Below are 14,088 nucleotides of genomic sequence, written 5' to 3'. Positions count from 1 at the left end.
TTTTTTTTTAAACTGGGAGGTCACTGACCCCATCTAAAAATGCTCTGTAAGGCTACAAATGTAATGTTATTGCTACTTTTTATTATTTGAATCAATGTTTGGTTTTTTTTAGGGTAATTTGGACCCTAGTAACCAGATGCTGAAATTGCAAATTTGTATTGCAATGCTGAATAAAAAGCTAAAGAACTCAAACAACACAGATAATAAAAAATGAAAACCAATTGCAAATTGTCTCAGAATATCACTCTCTACATCATACTAAAAGTCTGTTTAAAAGTGATCAACCCCTTCTCTCCCTAAATTGTGGCCCTTGTTTGTACAAAAATGCAGGGACCCACCAAAATAAGTTATCTTTGGTCAATCTAAAAAACGTGCAGAGTCTAGCCCTAGTCTTCACATAATACACCACCCAGAGACTTTGGTATTGTCTGCAACCAGGAAAAAATGTCTTTATTTCGTTCCTTGGCACAAACAAAAACCTTGAGCAGCAAATTTAAACGACTTGGGACTTCAGATAAACTATTGGGAGCAGAGACTTCACTGTAAGTTATTGTGTGTTTGTCAGACATTTGGGGCTATGGCAGGGTTGCCAGGTCTAATTTTCAAAACCAGCCCAATACTAGCCAAGAGGCACTTCAAAAGTAGCCCAAAAATAGCACAATATGTGCAGTGAAAAAAAGTCTAAAAAAAATAAATGAATATTTTTGAAATGTTCACTTGTTTAACAAAAAGCCGGAACTAGGGGTAGGCAGAGTAGGCGCATGCCTAGGGCCCAAAAGCTGGGGGGGCACCAAGCACGTACCTCCTCTTTCGTCTACCCTCTGTCCGGTCCCCTCTCTCTGACGGTCTGTTCTAAATGCCCGTGTATTACCGCCATTATGAACATGTGCGCAACCAGCCGGTGCCTTGACTGGCCAGGTTGCCTAGGGTGCCTGTCCGGCCTGGCCTGGCTCTGCACTCTGAAGTTATAACCACACCCAGCTAAGGAAGGGCTTGGCCCACAGAATAGCATTCACTGACTCCTCCTACGAGCCCATGACTCAGGGCCGGGCCAAGGGATAGGCAGGGTAGGCAACCGCCTAGGGCGCAATCACTGGGGGGCGCACTTCTCAGGGAAATTTATTTTTTTTCGTTTTTTTTCATTTTTACCAATCAGTTTGTTTGTTATTATTTATATTATTTATTTATTAATGACATGCTGCTGTTTGAAAATTGCATGCCCCGACCCCCTTTGTTTCATCCAATTTAAATTGTGAAGGCGCTCCCCCACCCTGGAGCCTAACTTGGAGCCTTCCATGACGACGCGCCGATGCACATGCGCAGTAGGCTGCGGCGCGTGATGCGTCCACACATTTGGCGTCAGTCACATCATTGAGATGGATCAGGCAGCAGCAGAGAGGACCTGTGTGAGCTAGATGGAGAATCTCGCGCTGAAGACCTGTCCTGCTGGTGCTGGGACTGGGCTCTTTTATTCCTCTGACCCTGCCTGACGATTGCTGGTACAGGTACAGATCATGGGGGGATTGGGCCTGGGGAATTGGAAATATTTATGGCTGCTGGGCTGGCACAGGTACAGGTGGGCGTGGGCATGGGCAGCAGTAGTATGGCTGGGCTCATGGTTTGCTTCTGGGTTGGGACAGGTACAGATCATGGGGGGCTTGGGCCTGGGGAAATATTGATGGCTGCTGGGCTGGCACAGGTACAGATCATGGGGGGCTTTGGCCTGGGGAAATATTGATGGCTGCTGGGCTGGCACAGATACAGGTGGGGGCTTGGGCAGCAGTATGACTGGGCTCACTGTTGGCTGCTGGCACAGGTACAGATCATGGGGGGCTTGGGCCTGGGGAATTGGAAATATTTATGGCTGCTGGGCTTGCACATGTACAGGTGTGGGTGTGGACACCAGTAGGAAGGCTGGGCTCATTGTTTGCTTCTGGGCTGGCACAGGTACAGATCATGGGGGACTTGGGCCTGGGGAAATATTGATGGCTGCTGGGCTGGCACAGATACAGGTGGGGGCTTGGGCAGCAGTATGACTGGGCTCATTGTTGGCTGCTGGCACAGGTACAGATCATGGGGGGCTTGGGCGGGCCTGCCACCTTGGGGGAAATATTGATGGCTTAATTTGCACTTTGTTTGCTTACCAGGATAAAACCTTTGTATTTTTTGGTGTACTGTATTTTTGTTTATAAGCATTACATATTTATTTAAATGAAAAGTTTTATTCAATAATGCGGTTTCTTTTATTAAAAAACATAATGGTAAGGTGGGAAATGCAAATCCAGGTCGGCAGGGGGGCGCTGATCAGAAACCCTTGCCTAGGGTGCCAAACTACCTTGGCCCGGCCCTGCCATGACTCCTCCCACCCAACTCATCAGCCAGTTAGTCCCAGGCAGGGGGAGAAGCTGCTGTGAGTTTAGGGCGCAGGGTGAAATGTGATGCTTGGAACGTCAGAGGAAGTTAGCGGCTTATGTCATGCAGGCTTATATGCAGGGCTGCTGTTAGGGCTGCACATAAAGTGCAACTAGTTAATATTTTCAGGACCAGTATTAAAAACACACATTCGCCTCTGCCCCTCCCATTCTGAACACCAATTAACATTGATTTCTAGTGGGCCAAGGCTGTTGCAAGGACAGCTGGGGAAAAACAGCTGGGGGGGATGCAGGTTGAACATTCCTGCTCTCCATTTGGCTTTGATTGCTTTCCCAGTCTTTCTGCAGTGATGGGAGCCCATTCATATCTTACTCCGGCCCTGGGTATTTGTAGCTGCCACATGTCTCATGGCTTTCTATGGCACAAGTGGGCTTTTATGTCTCCATAACTACAGTAAACTCTAAGTGATATTGACACCATTTGACCCGGGCCTATGTGCCAAAACTCCCTATGCCCCCCACAGACACACAGGCCCATCCATTCACTGCCCCAGCAATTGCACCCAGGCAGTGGCTCCTGTCTTTTGTGTTTACCCTTAGTTCCAGCTCTGGAGCGGAGGGTTAGGGTTGGGTGCGGAGCAGAGGGTTAGAGTCAGGTGCAGAGTGGAGGGTTAGGGTTCGGTGCGATGTGGTAGGTTAGAGTCGGGTACAGAGTGGAGGGTTAGAGTTAGGTGCAGAGTGGAGGGTTAGGGTTCGGTGTGGAGCGGAGGGTTAGGGTCGGGTGCAGAGTGGAGGGTTAGAGTTAGGTGCAGAGTGGAGGGTTAGGGTTGGGTGCAGAACTGTGGGTTAGGGTCGGGTGCAGAGTGGAGGGTTAGAGTTAGGTGCAGAGTGGAGGGTTAGAGTTAGGTGCGGAGTGGCGGGTTAGGGTCAGGTGCAGAGTGGAGGGTTAGAGTTGGGTACAAAGTGGAGGGTTAGGGTTCGGTGCAGGTCACAAACATGCAGCAAGTTGTGACCTGTTGTCCACCAAGTTTTTCTCCAGTACTCCAGATATTGCTGCCATTGACGAGATCACAATGGAAGGAGGGTAACTCTCAGAAAATCTTAGGGCCCCAAACCCGGGGGAGGGACAGTGGATATGGTCTGGGAGCAATGGGTGCGCTCTGAGTATAGTAGATATTGCCCAGACCCCCCAGATTAATAGAGGCTGAAATCTCTGTTTTTAAAGTAAAGTCTGAACCTGATAATGAAAATAGCCCCATAAAAGGATTGACTTTATAAAATGAGACCGTATACAGATACAGAACAAACTCCTGGCTTTCTTATATCAATACTGCACTCACCATACCTGACAAACACCCCTGATACCCCCTGTGCAGTCTGCCATTGGCCATACTGGTAACCACCATCTACTGCCTGAAAATGCTCATGTGTGACTTTTTGGACCAGAATCTTCCCCGTGTGCACAGTGACAGGCAGTTGCCATTAAAGGGGTTGTTCACCTTCCAAACATGTTTTCAGTCGACTTGTTTTATGATTGTTCTATAGAAATAAAAACTTTTTTCTGGTGCACTGGTGTGCATGTATGCGGCTATTTGGCACAGCAGCCGGCCAGATTGCCTAGGTCACCTGACTGGCGAGGCCCGGCACTGAGACTGTCACTTGCTTTAAGTCGGACATAACTTTTGTACGATTGTTGTAGGGGCAGAACATCAGCTGATCTGTGCTTACTACTTTATTTTTTTTGTATTGTAATCTTTTATTGAAGTTTTCAACAGAATATAAAATGAAAGCAGTGCATTTTCACAGTTCAATGCAATAATTCTGCACTTTCAACATTATAGCATAAAACATACAACAACTAATCAACATATGATTTCTGTGGTATGAGTGGACTGTTAGAAGGTAGGTGAGATAGGGGGAAAGAGAGAGAGGGGAAAGAAAGGGGGGTGAAAAAAGGGGGGGAAGGGAGGGTTTAAATAAATATATTATACCGCTCCGATTCCTTGAACTTTAGCTATCTCCACCATATAGCCATGAAAATTAAGTTTTGTTCTTCTGTGCTTGCGGATAGTTCCCTTAAAAAAATAGAGCTTGTCTTTTACTGTTGGTATCTGTCTGGACTTCCAATATAAAGGAATGAGATATTTTGCAGCATTGAAGACAGTTTTTAAAAGTGGACATAGGCTTCTCCATGTGGAACAACAGGTAGAACGCCGGCTCTCTATCTAATGTATAATTTCGTATTCCTTCAGATAGAGTGATTATTTGATCCCAATATGCCTTTATCATTGAGCGCTCCCAAAAGATGTGCAGCATCACACCCTTCGCCTCAAGACATCTCCAACATATGTCTGAGGTTTGTGGAAATAGGCGCTGAGGTTTTGCAGGTGTTCTATACCATTTTGCTTTGTGTCAGAAGTCTGACAATGGGCCCCCTAATGGCATTGAATCAAATGAGAACTAACTCAAAATTCAACCATAACATAAAGTGAAGATGAGCTGCTCCCCTTCATCTCCTCATCCACTGACACACCATGTACCACCCCTGCATGTCAATGAGAATCTAGTTTTCTTGAGTTATGGAATCACAATTGGCTTGATTGACTGATGCCGAAGTGGACCAACAATCTCTTCCCCACCAGGCTGCATGGTGTAATCCAGATTCCCAATAGGCTGCAAATAAACACTTTTTAACTTAAAGTAACCCAATTGAGTCAAATAAATCTAAGTTTATACCTGCAGAATGCACAGTAATTAAAGTGTATGTTGTGGGAACTCTGCATAGAGAGGAAAAGAGCGAATGCAATTTGTGTTGCATAGCAAGCCTGGTGTATAAAAATGACCCACAATACTCACGAGCCTGGTATCTGTGGCAGCAAGAGCACTTTTTTAGCATCATAAGTCATTTTCAAATATACTTTGATTAAATATTTTTAGCGGTTGTAATGAATAGAATAGGTGCTGAAAGTAATTGTCTTGCTATTCTCTGCACTACTGGTTCTGGCTCCTGAACAATCTATAAGATATCAAAAGTTAACCTAAAGAATGGTACTTCTCTCCCAACCCCTACAATCCTAATATGGTCCTCCATGCTCCATCCAACATTCTATAGAGGGCCTTGGTACCTACCCCTACAGGCACCCCTCTGACCAGACTGACTGAGAATTAAAATAGGCCCTGGCGTTTCAGGTACACAGAGGCCAAATCAGCCCCCACCAGCCCACTAAATACTGACTTTCTATGGCACCTTATAGCAGCCCCTCTGGCATTTGCCAGAACAAACAGATTGCCTGACTGACGCCAAATGTATGGACGCGTCCCCGCGCCGCAGCCTACTGCGCATGTGCATCGGCGCGTCGTCATGGAAGGCTCCAAGTTAGGCTCCAGGGTGGGGGAGCGCCTTCACAATTTAAATTGGATGAAACAAAGGGGGTCGGGGCATGCGATTTTCAAACAGCAGCATGTCATTAATAAATAAATAATATAAATAGTAACAAACAAACTGATTGGTAAAAATGAAAAAAAAAAACGAAAAAAAATAAATTTCCCTGAGAAGTGCGCCCCCCAGTGATTGCGCCCTAGGCGGTTGCCTACCCTGCCTACCCCTTGGCCCGGCCCTGCAACCCTGCCAAGCACCCTTGCCACCCCGCACAAAGCATGGTCCATAGTGCTAAAACATCTGGGCCACCCAGTACCACACTTTTCAGCAATCTTTTTCTGATTTTTATATAGCCTAAAAGAAAATGTTTCACTGTCACAGATAATTCACCTCAATCGAGGGATGGTAAAAACATGGGTTTTTATTTACTCTCAATGTCCACAGCATTACAATAGTGCTCTTGTCAAAATATACTTAGGCTATGTACATTGTATTGTAAAGAGCGAGGCACAATATGTTCTGTCTCATGGACATCTTACCCAGGCCTGGGCTGGGAGTCAAAATAGGCCCTGCTATTCCAAGTACACAGAGGCCCAAAGAGCCCCCTACCAGCCCACTATATGGTAACTTTCTATGGAACCATACAGCAGCCCCTCTGGTATTTGCCAGAACCCACAGATTGCCAGTCCGGGCCTGATCTTACCCCATATGCCTGCCTTGTCCATCTGCCTCATTAAATACAGGGCAGGGTCTCGTTGCTCTCATTACTGTAGGGGGTAGAAATGTTCAAGCCTGGTATAGGGCAGGCTACAGTGAACATAGAACCCTGGGGTAAAACCAGACCTAAGTGAAAGCCATGGAAATCACAACCCGCTGAATGAGGACTAGCTAATGGTAGCATCTTATAAGCAAAAGATCACCAGACATATTAGTAAGTTAGAGCCCTTGGTATTTTTCACAACTGTAGGGACATAAGTGTGTCCAATGACTGTACCGTGTCTGTTTCAATGTTTTCCCATCAGCAACTTACTTTATTGCCAGTAGTGTCAGGTTTAAACATGGGTGACAAATGTACACCCTTCACGTCAGTCCCTGCCCCAACAATCTAAGGCCCCTATCACATTCACACACAATAGGGACAAGTTTATCAGGAGTCAATTAACCTGTATGGGGAGGAAACCCACGGAGACATGAGGACTGGGAGAACATTTAGACATCTTGCACATATTGCCCTGGTTGGAATTTAGGACCCCATTGCTGCAAGGCAACAGTGCTACTCATTGAGCCAACACGGGCTATCCTCTTTTCATCCGAAACAACTTCTCCATGTTTGTAAGGGCTCATTGCACATGCGACCTCTTGTACAGAGAGAATATTGGTATCTCTTGATCAGGGACTAATTTACATGTTTTGTGTAGTACTGCAGTTTGGTCTTTAGAGCTTCAAGTGTAGTAACTAAGTCTGTTATGAGAAAACATAAATTAAGAATTTATGGTTTTTATTTTTCCAACTGTTTGCTTGCTGCCTCCAGGGCCGCTCCTGCAATGAGGCAAACGGAGAAACTTGCCTCAGGCGGCATGTAACGGCCAAATACCAGGGGCGGCAAAAAGCCATCTCTGCTAAATTTAAGAGCCAAATTTCTGTTTTATAACACAGAAATTTGGCTCTGCTAATGCAGCGGGGTGCGGCATCTCAGCCCCTGAAACGCCACTCGCTGCCTCCCAGTCTCGGAAGTGAGAAACGGTATATACAAGTAATTATGCCCCATACAATCTTATTTTCCATGATAAATGATGCCATCCTGTATGTAAAAAACTACACTTCATAATGTTAATTAAAATAAAAGTCATGTTGCTTGTTTTTTGCTGATATGTCTGCCAACCTCACTGTCCCTTCTCTATCTGTCAATTAGAGTTTCTAATGCTTATGGACCTGGTACCAATTGCCCAGTGTAGGGACTAAGTGCAGTGTCGGACTGGGCCAGCAGGACACCGGGAAAAAAACCCAGTGGGCTCTACCCAGACCCAATCCTTGGAGGAAGCCAGAAGTGGCTTCTGTCTTCCTTTATCCCCCAGCACGGCTCTACTAAAAAGGTAGGTGTGGGGAGGCAGGTTACAGCTCAGGGAGGGGAGCCAGAGGGTGCTTTGCACCTGGGGTGGGGGCCTGGAGTGGTGGTGGGGGGCCCCTTGCCCCCTAGTCCATCACTGACTTAGTATACAGACTTAGGGATGTAGTGATTCCCCTGGGTTCCACTTAGAGAAAAGTCTGAAAGCTGGGTGTACCTTCATTGCTACTGTGTATGTTCTCTTCCCTGCAGGGACTAATACTGATCATTGGTGTTGTGAGTATATGCTTATCAACTGTTGCTCTATGTTCCTGCTTGGTTATGTACACTTCTCTGTGGACTATCCTGTTCAATAAATATGTTCTCTGGTTAAGTTGCAAAAACCACTGTTGCCCAATTATTGTGCACTGCACCTATTTACAGTTGTACTACACCCTGACTCCACACCATTGTGAGGTCTTATCCGGAGCAAAGTATTGGGGTGAAGCTCATAGTTAGAGAATGGTGAAACTTAATTTACTATAGTGTTACATGTGTATGCACTGATGTTAGAATTTTTTGGCTCAGTGAGTTACACCCATAGAGCTATCATTCTTACCCCACAAGTTATAAAACATTAGGGCTTATTTCCAAACACAACTGATACGTGCTTGCACAAAAAATTGTTGCAGTTCTTGTGCCAATTGATAAAATGTTAATTTACTATATAATTTACAAAAGGGGTACTAAATCTATAACTATCATCATAAGCTGTTGAAAGTACAACATTATAGAAGATTATGAAACAAGTACTAGCAGTTGTTTATATCCACAATAATATTCTCCTAATTGATATTTTCCCAGTTGATATTTTCTAAAACCTTTCTCTCTCCTGTACAATTAATGCAAGTCTTCAACAGCCCTTTTTCTTACACTATATATTAATTATTCAAACATCAAACATCAGCTTGTTTTGTTTTTTATTAATATATAAAAATAAATATACATTTAAATAGATTATATAAAAATAAACATTTGGTAAAGTATCCAAAGTAGATGGTCTGTGGCTCCTACATTGTGTTCCCAACCCTTTCCCTCCTTTCCCTTTTGGGAACATAATGAAGGAGCCACATTTCAGATCTTGCAAGGGTAGAATCCATTTTGGGATTTATATATTATTCTTCCATTTCCTTGGCAAAGTCTTCTTAATGAGGTTTTGCAAGAGAATATTTTGCTTCAGGGTCTTATTTCTTTGCTCCTAGGAGAAAATGTTTTTATGTTAGACAAGAAGATCTGTGTTTTATATCTATGCACATGATAGGGCACTGTAAAAATGGTCATAATGTGATTCCTTAACTGGCTAGCTAAGTTAGTAACTGAAACGTTTACGATTTAAAGCAGAACTGGTTGGAGCTAAAGCCATTAGTAAGTAACAATACTAATTACACCTGAAAATGAAAATTCCCTAAAAGCATTAATACTAAGGGGCAGATTTTGCATGCATGTGATGCAATTTCGAAATTTTTTGGATAGTGATCAAAATAGGAATCCTTAATCAATAGAGCCTGGAATAACCACATAGACAGTAATTGCTTTTTGATTGTAAAGAATATGAGTCATTTGCATTACCTTTATGTATATGCTCTGCTATGCTATATTGCACCTCCTCTTCATCTCGATTATATGTGATGAATCGGTTTAATAGGAGTTCCTTTGCAAATGGTCTTTTGGCTGGATCCTTCTGAAGACATTTATTAATAAATCTCTGGAATTTACTACTCCTGGGGGGAAAGAAACAAGGCAGAAGTGTTACTGATGATGTAATAAAACACAGAGCCAGAATTATTCAGAAAGGACACTGAAGTCTGTTGGGTAATAGGGAATTAAAATAGGAGATGTTTCTTTTCATTGAATCATTTTGGCCAACAAAGTGTAAGCTCTTTTATGAAATTTATAAAAAGGCTGATGTCTCTTAAAGAATACTAATAACTTGAACACAGCCCATCATCACAGCAATGGATAGAGTGGATACAGTAGTGACACTTACATTTGAGCTCATTGAACTTATCTCTTTCCCACTTTAACACCTTCCCCGGCCTTATGCTCCAGTGTCTCTTTCCCCATTCCCCCACCCTCACTGCTTAAGTTGGCCATAGACACATCAATAATATTGTACAAAAAAATTCTGGTACCATATTCGGTGCGTGTATGGTGGGAAACGAGCCAACCGATATTGACAGAAGACTTGGATATGGGTTGGCTTATCGATCAGGCTGGCCGGAAAATTTTGATCAGAAACCTTTGAAGGTACCCCAATATCGCCCATTGTTAGTGCTGAATCAGATAAAGGTAGAATTTAATTGTTTCTACCTGTATATCTGACAATTCATCTCTACATGTTTGTATTGAAATGAACAATCTTTCTTGAAAAGATCTTTTCCAGGAAAGATTGTAATGATTGTAATGTCTATGGCCACCTGAAGTCCTATTTCTGTAAAAAAAAAAAATGACTCACCATTTATCCTCTTTTAGAGCTGGAGCTGGACCATTCATAATCCTTTCGGAAAGCTCCGCACCACGGAGTTTAATGTGTGCTGTAAGTGTAAGAGAACACAATATTATTATTGTTATTCTTACAAATTTAGAAGGCGCCAACATATTTTGCAGCATTGTACGGTAGAGGGGTGACTACATCAAATAATTAAATTATCATTATCAGAACCAACCGATGATTTATTTTAACTTTTTGAGATTAAGAGATAGAATTTCCTTCTTTCATACATAACAAGTAAATAAATGTATCCAAACTTGTAAACTCATTCCCTGTAATTACTTGTTTCGTATGCAAAACTGTTTAATTACTCACAGGTGGTGCTCCACGTAGGCCCTGCTGCAAATAAAAAGCCTCCTCAAATTCCAAAATGTGTAGAACATGGGCACACTCCACATAATGCTTCTGCAGACAATCTTTTGAAGAAAACTTCTTTTATTTATGAGATCCCATGCTGGGATCTCATAAATAAAAGAAGTTTTCTTCAAAAGATTGTCTGCAGAAGCATTATGTGGAGTGTGCCCATGTTCTACACATTTTGGACAAGTAAATAAATGCAGTCTGGATGGAACAGACAGATATTGGACATACAGAATGGGTGATACCCCCTGACCTTCCTTAAAACACTCCTCCATAAATGAACATAAACGCACAAAAAATGTTATTTAAGATTACTTACGAGGATTGTATTCTGCCATTTCTATGGCTGTGATTCCTAAAGACCACACATCCACCTAGAAAATAAAAACAAAAAGCAACAACCATTTAGAAAACAAATTATAATCATTGTTACAGATAATAAAGATACTTCTACTGACTATCCCTCCTCATCCTGTCTCAGGGTCAATTAGGGTTGCCACCAAAAATAATTACCGGCCAATGGTGGGGAAGGGGAACTGAAGGAGCGGGCCGTGACACAAAAAGGGGTGGAGCTTTTCATTGTAGCCTATGGGAAAAACGCTGAGGCAGTTCGGGGATATAGTCGCTCAGAAGACGAGGCGATTAGTCGCCAAGCGACAAAATCTCCCCGAATCTCCTCATGTGAACTAACCCTAAGAGAGCATTTTGTTTAATCACTTTCACAAAAATGTAACTAAATGACAACTATTTTATTAATTATACCTTGTAGTTATAATGTACACTTCCTGTAAAACATGCATGGACTTCAGGTGCCATCCAACAGCGGGTTCCTGCATTACTTGTACTGATGGGCCCTATTGTGGCAAGGCCAAAATCAACTGAAATTGAAAGAAACAAGCATGAATTAACTTTGTACAACGCAGTAATAACATCTATGACAATACAGAAAGGTGCTACAGTTATTACAAATGGAAATATATTTTTGAAGCAGTATTTTCTTTTGTCTGGTGCTGACTATTGATTTGAACCAGGTGCAAAGAGAGTGTAAAGACAGAGACAAATAAAACACTGAACATTCTTAATGACTGTATATTGGAACGATGCTTACAATGATATTTTTGAATTATACAAAGGTGCAGTTTTTGGGTAGAGATCCCCTTTAATGTTTTATGATGCCTAAGAAAAGCTAGGCATTGAGATGAGCAATAAATGTACCCTTTCCCTTTGTGGCACCCATTCTTCCTATAGATAATAAACGTCACTTACTTATCTTCACACGGGCCGTAGAAGTTAACATTATATTGGCGCCCTTGAGATCATGATGTATCACATTCAGTTCTTGTAAGTAATCCAGGCCCTAGAAAGATGAATAAAGCAAACATGATGAACATGTATATATTTTTATATTCTAGAATTAATAGGATACAAAGTCGGTGAGCAGAGATTATGAAAAGCAATGAAGGGGTTAATATCTGTCTTACCTTTAAAACTTTCCAGCATATGTATGAAATCCAGGTCTCATCCAAGGATCTATTGGGCGTGCTCCTAATTAAGGCGTCTACGGAGCCACCAGCACACATTGTCATAGCAATCTAGAATAGAAATAAAATGTTTTTATTTATAGTGTATATAAATATTATAGTGTATATATATATATATGTTGCCTAAAATCTATAAATCTGTCTGTGTGTCTGTGTAACATTCCTAGTAATCAGTAGCAGTAACGGGTCTGAAATAATCAGTGATATATTTATTAACTTTGATGGAGATTTTTTATTTAAGAAGTATATCCTTACCCATAGCGCCTCTTCAGTTGAAATGCTGGGCCGTAGATAAAAGGCTCCATAAAAGGCAGGGAAGTTGTCGTGGCCAGAAACACGTTGAAGTACGTACAGTTCAGTAACGATCTCTTCATTATCCTAGATACAGAAATAATGATCATTAAATTAGTCTTGATAACTATTTAATCCTTGTTGTAAAACATAGAATTCATTAGTTTGCCATCAGTGTACCACAGTGCCAACACCACAGATACTAACTTCCCAAACAAACTTGATAGTAGGGATGACCTCACCGGATCAGAACTCGAGGAAACCAAACTTGGATAGAGCCAGTTAACTTTATTAATCCATGTTAAGAATACAAAAGTGTAAGCGGGCAGGGGAACTAGCTTTACGCATTTCGTGACTGGAGTCACTTCATCAAAAACTTCTGATGAAGTGACTCCAGTCAGGAAACGCATAAAGCTAGTAAAGTTTAATAAAATTAACAGGTTTTATCCAAGATTGGTTTCCCTGATTTCTGATCCAGTGAGGTCATCCCTACTATCAATATTTCACCGGGCTGAGCAGAGCTTGGGGCATATAAAGAAGTCCATTTCTAATCATTACAAATTCCATTTTGCATTATGACTATCCATTATATAAGGGGGCGACTTGCTAATCATGGTTTACAAAGTCTGTTTTTACTGGCAATTGATTTGTATGTGTAACACAACATTTTCCGCAACTTTCTCATTATAATGAATTAAATAGTAAAAATATACATTACCCTAAGGTCTTTTATCACTTTTATGGCCACTTCTTTCTTTTCCTTAAAATGCCATGCCTGAAAGAAAACAGATTTGTGGTGAATTTTGACTTGAATTTGATAAAGTACCTGAGTATAAGGACATGAGTCTTTGCAGTCTCAGAAACAAAAAACAAACTCCAAAAGGAAATATGAATCCTGCTTAAAATGTGGCATATGTGGCAATTTAGTGATACATGACATATGTATGAATATTTATATACTAGATAGATAAATATATACAATATATAGAATTACATTGAGATGTTAAGGGCCACAAAAGGTAGGTCATTCCCGCCCCTTACAATCTTAAAATCTCATATCTGACCTTATGGATTACTCCAAATCCTCCTGATCCAACACATTGTTCGAGGTCTATCCAGCCAGTTGGGTCCTAAAAAAAAGTAAAATGCAAAATTTGAAAATAAGACAATATAATGCCAGGTGGTGGGGGGAGAATAGAGGGAGAAGGCTGAAAACAGGGATAATAATATAAAAAATTTTTTTTGCATACCGGGTATAGTTTGTCAAATCCATGTTTAGTGCGGACCTGGTAAAAGAAAACATTATTTTATTAGTAAATAGACAAAAAAAATATTGCAAGCTTTTCTTTTTAGTTGCTCATTTAGTTTGTTCAGGTTGAGAGGCATCCCCATAAGATTCCTCACTGTGTTCCTTGTTAAGCAGTTTTTTAATTTATATTTAGTATAGCAAAGAGGCCTTGTGCCCAAACAGTGTTGTTAATGGGGGACATAACTATTACAAAGATTATTATTCTTATGTATATGGGTTATGGTTTGTCCTAATAGAACTA

At 41.7% G+C, this 14,088-nt stretch overlaps 1 long non-coding RNA gene across 1 annotated transcript; it reads right to left on the bottom strand.

Moving 5' to 3' along the window:
• Positions 1–10,962: 10,962 nt before the first annotated feature.
• Positions 10,963–12,156, bottom strand: LOC121394884. The gene is made up of 3 exons (XR_005962065.1): positions 11,973–12,156; positions 11,469–11,584; positions 10,963–11,080 (listed from the first exon to the last, which is right to left on the bottom strand). It is a non-coding gene; the product is annotated as an uncharacterized LOC121394884 (long non-coding RNA).
• Between the last annotated feature and the right edge of the window lie 1,932 nt (positions 12,157–14,088).

This window comes from Xenopus laevis, chromosome 6L (assembly GCF_017654675.1).
Source record: "Xenopus laevis strain J_2021 chromosome 6L, Xenopus_laevis_v10.1, whole genome shotgun sequence".
NCBI lineage: Eukaryota > Metazoa > Chordata > Amphibia > Anura > Pipidae > Xenopus > Xenopus laevis.
Note: the sequence above shows the minus strand (reverse complement) of the source record. Positions and strands in the feature narration are given on the sequence as shown.